Consider the following 12,433-nt stretch of genomic DNA (forward strand, 5'->3'; position numbering starts at 1 on the left):
TTCTTACATAGATTATTTCACGTCTGTGTTGGTCTTAAGAGTTGCAAGCACAATAGAATGTAACACCCTCTACTTCTGAAATTGTATAAAAAACACAATAAAATTTAAGAATACCAAAGAAAAAAAAAGAAAGAAAAAAAAGAAAGAAAAATCAAGACAAACCTCACCCAGTCCCCAAGTGTACACTTTGCACCCACACAGAACCCAGTGACTGATTCAGTGGGCTGTGTTCAAAAGTGAGGTGTAAAGAGCAGAAATAACACACAGATCTGAGTGTAAGCAAGACTGAGGATGGCATAACTGCAGTGATGAAATATCCTGGAAAGTGTAATCTATAAACCTATACAGTATTCTCATATAGTTAATGAATAAATAGAAATTGTTTCTTGATACTCAGTTAGAAAAGACTGCATCTTTACATGTGTTGATACTTGGACATATGTGTGTGAGTATGTGACAGGGCTGTTCACAATGATCTTTTACTTTAAGGCTTTTGTCTTATCAAGAGCTTAGAGCTGCGTAGAAGATGGGATGTAAATTTGCTTGAGATATTTGCCATATTAGTGACGTGGAAGAGGCAGATGACTGCTTCTGATGGCACAGAATCAGACAGGTTCACATTTTTTGTAGCTTTGCTGTCAAAGACTGCAAGAAAATTTCCTGAAAATTCTGTGTTTCTGATGATAGTAGAGATGGCAAGGGTTCTGTGCTGCTCTAAAGTAATGTATGGGAAAATGTTTCATCTTTTGTATAAATCTTAGTATGAAAATGGATTTTTTTTTTTGTTTGCTAGATCAACCAATTAAATTTTTTTGTAAGGTGTGAAGGAAAAGGATATATGCTTTCCTATTAAGCATACTTGTAAGGAAGTTTTGGGGTTTTTGTGGCTTGTATTCATGTAATAGCACCACCACCCTATAGTAGAGGTGGCCTTTGAGTCCTAGTAAAATATCAGTGTTATACTTGAATATCTGTATGTAGGCCTTGCCCCGGTAGGTCCCAGTTGTTCTTGATGGGCTGCAGCTGTGATGTCCTTAACTGAGCAACAGATGTGGCTAATGAAGATAACTGGGATAAAAGGGGGTGGGCTGGCTGCTCAGGGAGAGCCTTGGAGGGAGAAGCAGGAGAAACACTGCTGTGAAGAGCTGCGTGTGAGAAAACCACCCAGAAGGTATGGGACTCTAGAAACATGATAATAGCACCACCCAAGTACCACTACCCCAAAGAGAGAAAACCCATTAATACTGGCATCACAAGCTGTGAGGTTTTTAAACTAGTATGGTTTATCAGTCTAAAATTAAGTTTAGCCAACTTAATTGTTTAATCTGACCTCTGCGGGTCCCCTTCTATACTTTGGGAGAATGATGGGCATTGCTACAAGGCATCATAATTTCATGTGAAACATCACTAAAATGTGTGGGCTATTCACCTGTTAGGATTTCTTACTGCCTGCCTACAATTAACTTTGCAGGGAAAACTTAGAAGGTAATACACCAGTTTGCTAACAGTAGGTGTATCCTCCTATAGGTGATTTTTTTCAGTATCTTACCTTGTGGGTCTGCAGAGTCCTGCCAGAATAAATGGATCCTCAATATTTATTGAATGGAAACCTTAAATTCGGAGAAGTTAATGTTACAGACTGGTAAGTTTTGGAGTCTCGCTGTTTGATGTTAGGTCACAAGTGCTGAGACTAACTCACAAGTCACAGACAGAATTCTCTTGTAACCTGTGTACAGCTGTATTCTTGGCTGGTCTTGCATGAGGGAAGTGACAGAACCCAAAGGTTTAGGTTCTTGATTTGGTATTCCTGAAAATGAAAGAACTCAAGTTTTGATTAGTATCAAAGGATAATTACGCTGTCTCAGTGTAGGATTTTGACCCATAGTAAATGTGTGGCAAATCTCACATTTTAATATAGAATAAATCCTTGACACAATCCAGTATTTGTGTTATGTTTAAGTTCTTTATTCTGATGTATGTCTTTCTGTCATAATGCAAAATAGGTAGAATATATGACAACTAGAAGTTCAGAGCAGTTTGTAGCTTTCACTACACTGGACTGGAATTATCTGCACACACAAAAGTGTGCAGCTCTGGTGTAGGAAGTTGCATGCCGGAGCAATTGTAGCTGAAGGATCTAAATGCTTTTAGGTTCTATTAAGATGGAAAAGTAAATTGGGACATTTCTGTTTGTAGAAGTTTAGATTTTTTTTATTGTCTCTGTGGAGGTATTATTTTTAAAGAACAGATACATCCACAGCTGCACAACTGAAATAGAAATACTGCTGAAAACATGGTGCAACTGTCTCTAACTTACTCCAGTAGTAGGAAAAAGGTGGAAGGCATCATCTTGCTTGTGTAAAAGGAGAGGCACTTTAGGTGTAGAATCTCTCACTTGGGAATACAGCCAAGCTGTCAGTGAAATTGCTCAGGAGAACTGCTCTGGTGCTGGGCAGAGCCAGGAGGTCTTGCTAGGGATGGCTCGTGCCCTGACCCACTGTTTGGGTATTTTGGATTTGTGAGCACTACAGCTCAAGATTGACAGGTTGTGTTTGTGCAGTGCTCACTCACTGCTCCTGGTGGTAGTCATCACTGAGATAATTCTGTTTTATCACAGCTTTCTGAAGAGCTTGGACCTTCACACAGGCTGGCATCACGCTGGTGATGAGGTGTTTGGCCGTAGTTTTTGCTGCTCTTCTTCCCCTGACAAGCAACTTCTCTGAAAATACCTGAAGGAATATCACCTGAGTTCAGGAATCTCATTAACCTGTTTCCAGGCCATCTTTACCCTCAAACCACTTCCTGTGGTACATTAGGTTCCTTAACTTCCCCCAAGCATTCCAGCAAAGGAGGAAGTTGTTGGTTTTGTCAGGCTTTTGTGCTGAAAGCCAGGGGTTATATGTAAGAAAAGAAGAAATGGTTCTTATGCAGCAATTAAAAGCACTAAGAGTGGTCTTTCCAAAGTGCTTTGCATGGGGTATGGTACAGGTGGTAACTCCAATGCTGAGAGAATTCTGGGATTTGTCCTGTCCAAAGGGTGAATGTGTTGATTTCTGTTCTGGTTACCTCTTGTTGATACATTCTGCTTACTTACAAATCAAAAGCTTGACATTTCAAGGCAGGATCAGTTGAAATGTGTCAAAGCTGACAGTGAACCTTACAAGTGGTTTCTTCTTTTCATCTTTCATTTTCAATACAGTCTCTATATAGAACAGTAAATGATTCAGGAAAATGTACTGATGCTGTAGCATTCGACGGAGTAAACAAAATTCACTGAATCTCTCCATGGTTACTTTTTATAACAAAATGAGTATATTATCATAAGCTTTTCCAATGTTGAAATAAAAATATAAACTATTGAAATATGATATCAAATAAACTTGACTTAAAAATTCAGTGGCTAAGTATACCTGAATCTGATTTAGTCAAATAGAAATTGGTCTTTAAAATGGCTTTACTCTAGGACTCCACATTTATTATTTGACTGTGGTTTAAAAAAACCTGTGGGGATAAAAAACCCTAGTATCACAACTTTCTACAAGACAGAAACACTGTTCTCTGAAACACAATTGTGAAGAATATACTACTACAACAGGATAAAAGTTTTCCTTCAGGTAAATTGTAGATTTCTTGATTTACAGGAAAATGTTAGTTAGAGGCTTATGTGGAGAGAAGTTACTGGCAATTTGTAAGTAGAATCTCTATGAAAGAATTCAAGAAAAAAATTAAGAGAAGAAAATTGTCACAGTAAGAAACTGGTAAGCATCCCCAGTCTCATCTTCCTGTTGTACATTTGGCACAGAAAAGATTGGAGATGCATACCAAACATAAATACTTTATCCCTCTTCTGAAATAATAATAGTTGGACATTTGCAACTGAGTACATACAGTATTACTAATGGGAAATGTTTTCTTTCCTTAAAATACTGCCATGTGAATTGTATTAACTTGTTTGCACAACAGTCTGATAGTTCTTTAACTTGAAATTGCTTGAGTGGTAAGTACTCATTTATGACAACAGCAGTACTTTATTCTGAAGGATTCCAGTGGCTTTCCACTGCCTGCTCTGGGGAAATGTTTTGATCCTTGCTGGTGTTGGGCCCAGAGGACACTGATGTAATGTGTTGGTTGTTTAATAGCATTTAGCAGCAGCAAAGAGATGTGAGGGAGATGTAGCTATGTGGAATGTAATTAAAGAAATTGGAGTTTGGCCAAAACTCAGATCAATAGTCCCAATCTTGCAAAAAGCACAAAGAGACTTGTAATAGTTGGTAAGTGAATTGAGCTTTCATTTTGGTGTCACCTTGGCAATTGTGTTGTAAGGAATCTGCTTTTCTAGGGAACTTATTCAGTAGTGTTGTGAAGAATGGTCTGTACTACTTACTAAATTACTAGTAATGGCTAGAGATTATTTCTGGCAGCATTCTGCCCTGTTTTTACATCTTTCACATAAGCACCAAGCATTTGAGAACAGGCAAGCGTAACTTGGAGTAGCAGAGCTGCAAGTGTAACATGCTGCAGTTGCATGCCCACTAGAATTTTTAATATGCTGGGGGGGTTTTTTCTCACTTTTTTCCCCATTGTTGTTCAGGAAGGCTGTATAGTAAGCTTGATAAGTTAATTAGAAAGGAGACCTTGAATACAAAATAAGTGCTCTATTTCTCTTTTGTGTGTGTGTTTATTATCCTATTATAAGAAGGCAGAAATATTTAGCATTAATTAGTTTACTGAAAAGACTGACTGCTGATAATAGGTCTTGTAAATACAAGGTATAATTTATAGAGCCAAATTCTAATCTGTTCTTTATCCCAACCCCAGAGAGCATAGTTATTCTGAAATAAAGTGAAGGATTTTGGTATGTCCTTGTAAGTGATCTTTCAATTTGAATATGACAGATTCTATCAGAATTATTTCTTTGCACTCTAGAAAAAGAAGAAAATTTTGGTGCAGAAATTAATAATTTTGACACTTCTGGTTTGCTTTTTAAGACATCTTGAAACAGCAGCCTTTTATTAGAAGGTAACACACTTTGGTATTTCAGGAACAGCTAGTAGTGGAAGTCTGATGTGACTTTCATGTGTAACTATCACTGAATAATAGAAAATATTTTAAATGTACATTGTTTACTAACAATTATTTTCTAGTCAAAATGCAAGATATAGTAGAAATCTTCCAGGTCTGCTTCTGACTCCAAGCCAAATTTTTCAAGGAATATCTGAATTAGTATGCTTTATTTTCTCTCTGTGTAATCCAGCAAAGAAGGTGGTGGTGGTGTGCGTGGTTCTTTGAATGTCAATTTCTGTGAGTCTGAGGGGACTCTGAGCGAGGTATTGGGGTGTTAACTGTGCTTCCTCTTGAACAAACTGGTCCTTGCATTCCCTGTCCTTCCTACTTTGCTGTCAGGAAAGACCTTTCATAGAGCAGTATCTCCACAAAATGCAGGCACAGCATAGGTGAAGGGCTGTAGCAGAGCTGACAAAAGACTCTTTTGTTATATTCAGGCAAAGGTTCTACTGCTATAAATAATGCATGTTTTGACTGGAAACTTCAAATGGAAATATCCCTCTCTGAAGGCTCATTGATTTCAGTAGAATCTCTAGGGGCAGATTCTGCTTTCATGCTGAACATGCAACACATTCCCCAAATTTGTAGTTGGTTTTCTTCATCAGCACTACCTGCCCAAGTGAGGTCCTTCCTATAAATTAAGATAAATCTCATATCTACATAATCATCTGGAAATTACTGTCACTGTGTATTATAAAAGTTGCATGAAATACCATTACAAGGTGGGGTACCCACTAATGTTGAGAATTCTAATATTGTATTCCTAGAATTACAATATTAGTTTCCTTTTTGCTTGGTTAATATTAATTGGAGAGTGTACCATAACTATTAAATTTGATTATTAGTAAGGAATGACTTTAAAAGAAGATAATGAACATACATTTCTTGCCAGATTTTCCTGGGTTTAATCACATTGTGCCTGACGTTAACCACAGGCCTAGGCCTCCATGTACAGCCACAGTAGCTAGGCTGATACCTGGCTAATGTGTGAATCTGGAACTGTAATCCTATCCAACAAGATGGGCCCAACTTTTCGTACTATTTTAATTAAATTGATTTAAAACCACACCTTAAGACCTCTTCTAAACATATCTTATTGACTTCACTAAGGGTGTCTGACAGTTACCAAAGTGGTGTCTAAGTGTGTGAAGGCTAGTAGTTTGCTTTGGGCTAGGTTGATTTTTTTTCATTAATTTGGATCCTTTTGGTTTGCATACATTCATCAGTCTTATTTTGAATTCATTTAACAGTGCCAAGATGAATTTTGTAAATTATATTAGTAATGTATAGATATTAAAATAGTAAATGAGCTCCTGCCACTCAGCTTGCAGAATTGTAAAAAAAAAAGAGAAATAGATTGGGGTGGCCAATGATATTTTATTGCTGTCCCCTTTTGCCCCCCTAATCTGTTGTTTGTGGTCAAGCCTTTGCAATTTACACCTAGAACGTATCTAAGTTGGAGAATTTAGGAATACAATAGGATTTGGGTGTACAAGTCCTGAGTGATGTGGAATCCTTCCAGAAGTGCCCAAAGGCTGGAGGAACACAGGACCCCAACCTCTGAGTGCCCATAGGAGCCCAGTGTTTCAGCAGGGGTGTGTACTGAGGTGAGGCAGGGGCCTCAGAGTGCTGTCCAGAAGATGCTCACATTGAGTAGGGGGCCTTCAAGAGGCAAGGTTGAACACAGGATTGGCTTTTTAGCCCCCATCTTCAGACTGAAGTACCTCCAGCTGGTCATGATTAACTCATCAACTCTTAACTTTGCTTTCATTGCTGGAGTTTCCATTGACAAGAACAACCTGGGAAAGTCCTGGTGCCCTTACTTTAATTTATTTATCTCTGTGAAGATACTTTGTCATGGTTCAGAAGACTTCTTTGCACAGTAAGACAGTGTTTTGTATTCTGGATTTCCTAAGAGAGTGCAGAAGGATTAAAACCTCTTGGAAATGGGGATCATTAAGTGCTTGTATGAAAGTGTTATTTATGCATGAGGAGCCCAATTTCTGTTTCAGAGAATATTCAATTATGCAGTGTTAAATGGAACAGGATTTAGGTCACATCATTCAGTGTAACATATCTTAAATGTTATGTTGTATAGACTTTTTCTTATTTTTCTAATGGCTAATCGTGACTGGATTGCTCTGTTAGCAGTGGTTTCAGATGTTCTTCTATCTTTATGGTCAGAGCCCTTCCTTTAGGGGTGGCAGAGGTAACATAAAGCAGAAGAAGGTTTTTAAATTTTTTCACTGTGGCTTCAAAGCATTCAGGCAAGGAAACACAGTTCTGTCTCATGCCCGAGTCTTTTCAAAGATACCTGTCCTCTTTAGGACAGTGTTAGAAATAGAGAAGAAAAATTACTTTTTTCCCTTCTTTCCTTAGAAGATTCTTCTTGAAAACTAATTCATGATAGCTACAAAAACTTTAAAAGTAGGGAGGAGAACCAGATAGAACTGATCAAATATGATTTTTGTTGAAGAACCAACAGTTAAAGCTATTATATGTAGTTAACTCTAAATTCTGCAAGACAGTGCATTGTAGTAGTACATTATTATTTTCTGGGTCATAAATATACAGGACTTAGTGTTATATATGATGTACACTCTTGCTTTGCATTGCACCTAAATCAGTGTTTCCAACTTCACATTCCTGTTCCAAGGTAATTCTACATATAATGGGAAATCTAAAAGGCCAAGAGGAATAAATTGCTTACAAACCGAGCAGCAGTGTTGGCAGAAAATATCTTGAAAATATCTATGGATTATGTTTCCTCATTTACACTGTATTTTTTAAATAAGCAGCTCCCTGTGGGCTCTTAAACACAAAAAATATGTGCTAAGAGATGGCTTGTGAAGATGAACCAACAGAGGTAGGGTAGGTGAAAGTCCAATGCTGTAAATGTATATTCAGCATTCTTTTGGGTCATTGCCCTGATAATTCCCCACCCTCTGAGTAATATGGTCATACAGCAATGACAAACCACCATAGCCCTGGGAGAAGGAAGCTCTTTTTGTGTTCCCAGCCAGGCATATGCAAAGGTATGCCTGTAAACTGCTGCTGAAAGTGCTGGTTGCATCTAATTGGTGTTAATTTATTCTGGTCTGAATTGTACCGAGTAATAGCTGTTAGCAGGAGCAGAAGAATTTTCTTCTTTATAGGTGGTGATTCAAGCCTTGCTGAGGAACAGAGTGCGCTGCTGTGCTTGTTAGTAACTCTTTTCCCCGGGGAAAGGGATCTGTAGCACTCCTCTTTTGTGTCATGAAGAATACTTTGGCCAGAATTTTAGTATTCTTGCCAGTATGGGTTGGCAAGAAAGCATGGCTCCGTGTCCTCGGCCCTGCCACTGAGGTAACACGTACTAACAGCCCTTGTCCAGAACGAGATTGCTCAGGGAGTTGTTCCGGTTTTTTGCTCCTGACGCACTTGCTGTGAAACAATGTCTCTCTCTGGCTCCCAGTTTATAGTGGTGGGTGTGTCCAGTGTTAGAAAAGGCCGTGCACTGGTAAATAGCTGTGTTACTGTTTCATTGTCCTTGTTCTTTCTTCGTGTGCAAATACAAGGAAGCAACAAGCTAATATGATGTTTTAACCTAATACTAAGCAAGCTTTACTTCCTCTGCCGCAGTCAGTGCAACTGGCCAAGGCACTTGATTGTTGTCTGATTTTCGGAAATGATGTCTTGGTGGTTGGAATGCCCTTTCTTCACTTGCCAGCTGCTGTGTGGAGGTGCCTCCATTCCATTTTCCTGTGGCAGCTTTAATTTCTTTTCCCTTAATAGAAAGTGAGCAATGCAGCACACCTTTCCTAGCGTGCAATTAAACCTGTCTTAGTCACTGCTGGCAGAACAGGCAGAAACAGATCTTTTGATAGAAACTGTCTCTAATTAAACTGAGGCGAACATGTCCTGTTACAGGTTTGAGGAAATCTCTTCAGGGAAAAAAACCATGCTTGCTAAGGATGGACTTAGCATGGCCTTCCTTGTATTGTACTTTCTTTCCTGTAGATGATAGATATGGTTAAATGCTGGTACCATTTCTGCAAACAATGGCTTTACTCCACACCCTGCTGCAAGAGGTCACAGTGGCTGCAGCTGATTCTTCCCAACCTGGTCTTGTACTAACTTCAAGCTTTTCTGGAGCCAGATGTGTGATTGAGCTTTGCAAACTTTAGTGGCCTAAGAAGTAATGCATTCCACCTAAAATTAGATAATTGAATACTTTCTAGAGGCAATGAGGACAGTATTTGCTCCTGGAAGTAATCAATCCCATTCTGGTTGGGGTGGTGGGGTAGCAAGTTGTTTGCTTCCTAGGTGTAGCCACAGCAGGAAGTGTTTTAACAGGTGATTTCTGCTCTCTGCAAACCCAGCCTTGCAAGAGGATCTGGCATGGGATCCTTTTCAGTTGTGTTTTCAGAAAAAAACTAAGTGCTGTCAATAGTCAAATTGGTTATTACAATTCCTTTCTGCAATCATCTGAAAATTGTAGTGGTATTTCAACAAAAACAAGTCCCTGCAGTCTTGGGCTCAATGTAATTTTCATAAGTAAAAGTCGTATTGTCCATCATGTTTTTCTCTATTATGTCTTAGAGAGCTACTCAGACTAAGATTGGTGAAGGAATTCAACTAATGGTAGAGCTGAAGAAAAAGTAACACAATGGCATAGATTTTAAGGAGAAAAGAGGTCGTAACAGCAACATCTCCCAGATAACTTTTGAGATAAACGTGGACTGTATGCTATCCGTGGCCACAGCAAAAATTTGCTTTTTTAATGGTCTCTCTTAAGCAATTTCATGAACAGCAAAGCTACTTAAAGGCTTGTTCTCAAAGTGTGTATATGCACGATGCATGTCCTTCCAAGGGGATTCTCTGATGTCTAAATCTGTGTTCCATTCCTCTGTGGAGAATAAGAGATTCGTGGGTTAAGAGGATGTCTTCTGTGTTAAGGACTGGCTGGGCTGCTTGGTACCTTTACTGATGATCTGGATGAGGGAACTGAGTCTACCTGTAGGAAATTTGCAGACAACACCAAGTTGGGCAGGAGTGTTGATCTTCTGGAGGGCAGGAAGGCCCTGCAGAGTGACCTGGACAGGCTGGATCAATGGGCTGAGACCAACAGCGGAAGGTTCAACAAAGGGCAGGTCTCAGGTCCTACACTTTGGCCACAACAATTCCATGTGGAGTTACATCTGATACTGGTGAGGCCACAGTTTGAGTATTCCATCAGTTTAGAAATCCTCACTACAAGAAAGGCATTGAGGTGCTGGAGCAAGCCCAGAGAAGGACAAGAAAGCTGGTGAAGGGGCTGAATCACAAGTCTGATGAGGAGAGCTGGGGTTGTTTAGCCTGGAGAAAAGGAGACTCAGAGGTGACCTTATCACCTTAAGCCATGCCAGGGAAGGTTTAGGTTGGACATTAGGAAGAATTTCTTTACAGAAAGGGTGAATAGACATTGAAATGGATTGCCATTCCCATGCACAGGAAGGTGGTGGAGTCACCATCCCTGGAGGTGTTTAAGGAAAGACGGGATGTGGTACTTTGTGCCATGGTGTACTTGACATGGTGGTGTTTGCTCTTGGGTTGAACTCAATGATCTCAGAGGTCTTTTCCAACCTGATTGATTCTCTGTGTAATTCTGTGATCCTCTCTCTTTTGTCTCTTTTTACAAATTCTTTAACCATTTCATATTTAGCAGTGCTACCTACCTTTTGTTGAATTCATTAAACTTTGCTACTGGGTTCCAGAATTACTAAGAGGCACTGAACAGGCCCATGTCTATGTAGAGCACAAAGCTAAGTTTTATTTTCATGGGCAACTTGGCAATAAATTTAGACTAAGGGGTGTGGTGATGAATATTGAGAAATGACTGATTTCATAGTGTGGTTGACCCCAAAAAGCACAGAAAGGTGCCTGTGTCCGATCTCCCACCTGGCATGTTCTCTGTAGCCCATTTCACAGAATTCCTGATAGACAAGAGATGCCTTGTTTTTATGAAAACACTCTGTAATTTGAACTTTAAGAAAAGGAAGTTTACTACTTCGTTTCATAATAAGTCTTACCAATAGGTCACAGCTGAAATGTTACTTATTTCTAAATTGGTGTTATTTTTTTGCTTTAACTTTTTGCTATTGATTCTTACACTGCATTTTCCTGCTAACTTAAACAACCCTTTGAGACTAGCTATTTTTGACAATGAGGGGTGTGTGTGCTGTAATTGGATCATTCATGATTTGTTTTTTGATAAATGAAGCACATTGAATTCTTTGGCCACCAATGACAGGGCATTTTCTCTAGCCATCATATTCTAGCTCCTCACTCTGTAATTACAATCTATGTGGTCAAAAACATTTCTAAATGAATTGTCAGATTCTGGCTATAGTATTCTTTCTAGCTGGCACAGATCCTGCAGAAAGAGAGCAATACCCAGTTTCCTATGTGCTTTGCATGATAAAGTAAGGATGGCAGCATCAACTAATTTGTTGGGGGTTTTTTGGGTTTTTTTTCCACTGTGGCTGGGAAGATGCTACTTCAGTACAAGCTGTAGAATGAGCTAATTTGAAGTTGCATTTTTATATTTATATTTAGTTTTCCTTTTACAACTTTTGCATTCATTAGCAAGCATTTGTTGAACCATGCTGTTCCTTTGAGATCCTCAAATGCCCTGCTCAAAGCCAAAGCACTGTGTGCATTCAGGAAGATGTTGGTCTATCGCTACATGATCTGATTTTTCTCTCTATGAAGAACAATTTAGATTTATTATTGCCAGCTTTTTCTTTCTACAGTGTTGTGCTGTGGCTTTTTCTTGTGTGATTAGCGATCCTGATTGATTCAACTCCTTGCCCTGCACAGGGATAGCATCAAGGCTGCTCTGTTATGTTAAATTGCCTGGCAAGCTAGCATCACAAAGGATTTAAAACTGTAAGCAGAAGGAGCACGTGTTTGACCAGATTTTGCTCTTTTATAAATTTTCTCTGAAGGAGTTATGTATTTATTTATAGCAATAATAAACAAATGTGATTAAGTTTTCAGCCTGTCTCAGTTTTATCTAGTGTGGCCATCCGCTTATGATTTTCTTGGGTAAATGCTTGCACCAGTTTTGTTTGCTTCCCCCTGTCTGACACATGAGACCATCTCACTGACTGCTGAAAACCTCTTGCTCACAGTGAGTTTCATGCAGATACAGTAAAATGCTTAATTCTCAGTCTCTGAGAGAGATCAGAAGAGTCAAGTTAACCATTTCACCTTATGGCTAAACATTAATTACATAGGATGCACTAGTATCCTTTTTTTAGCAAACATTTTAACCTAAAGCATTCAGTGATTAGTGCTGGCAGGTCTTTTTTTTCCTGTGCTGCTGCAGAGCAAAGTTAAACTTCAC

The 12,433-nt window shown here is 39.0% G+C and overlaps 1 protein-coding gene across 11 annotated transcripts in view; it reads left to right on the forward strand.

Annotated features, from left to right (window-relative positions):
- Positions 1 to 12,090, forward strand: part of LOC141729572 (uncharacterized) — a 31,141-nt gene extending 19,051 nt beyond the window's left edge. For 4 of the 11 annotated variants that reach the window (XM_074544350.1, XM_074544291.1, XM_074544341.1 and 1 more), the window contains exon 7: positions 1,528 to 5,036. The gene's annotated coding sequence lies outside the window, so the exon portion shown is untranslated. Of the gene's footprint in view, positions 1 to 1,527 lie in introns of all 11 variants that reach the window. The other 7 variants (XM_074544344.1, XM_074544277.1, XM_074544309.1 and 4 more) reach the window with 4 other exon arrangements.
- The last annotated feature ends 343 nt before the right edge of the window (positions 12,091 to 12,433 follow it).

Source organism: Zonotrichia albicollis, chromosome 1 (assembly GCF_047830755.1).
Source record: "Zonotrichia albicollis isolate bZonAlb1 chromosome 1, bZonAlb1.hap1, whole genome shotgun sequence".
Classification (NCBI taxonomy): domain Eukaryota; kingdom Metazoa; phylum Chordata; class Aves; order Passeriformes; family Passerellidae; genus Zonotrichia; species Zonotrichia albicollis.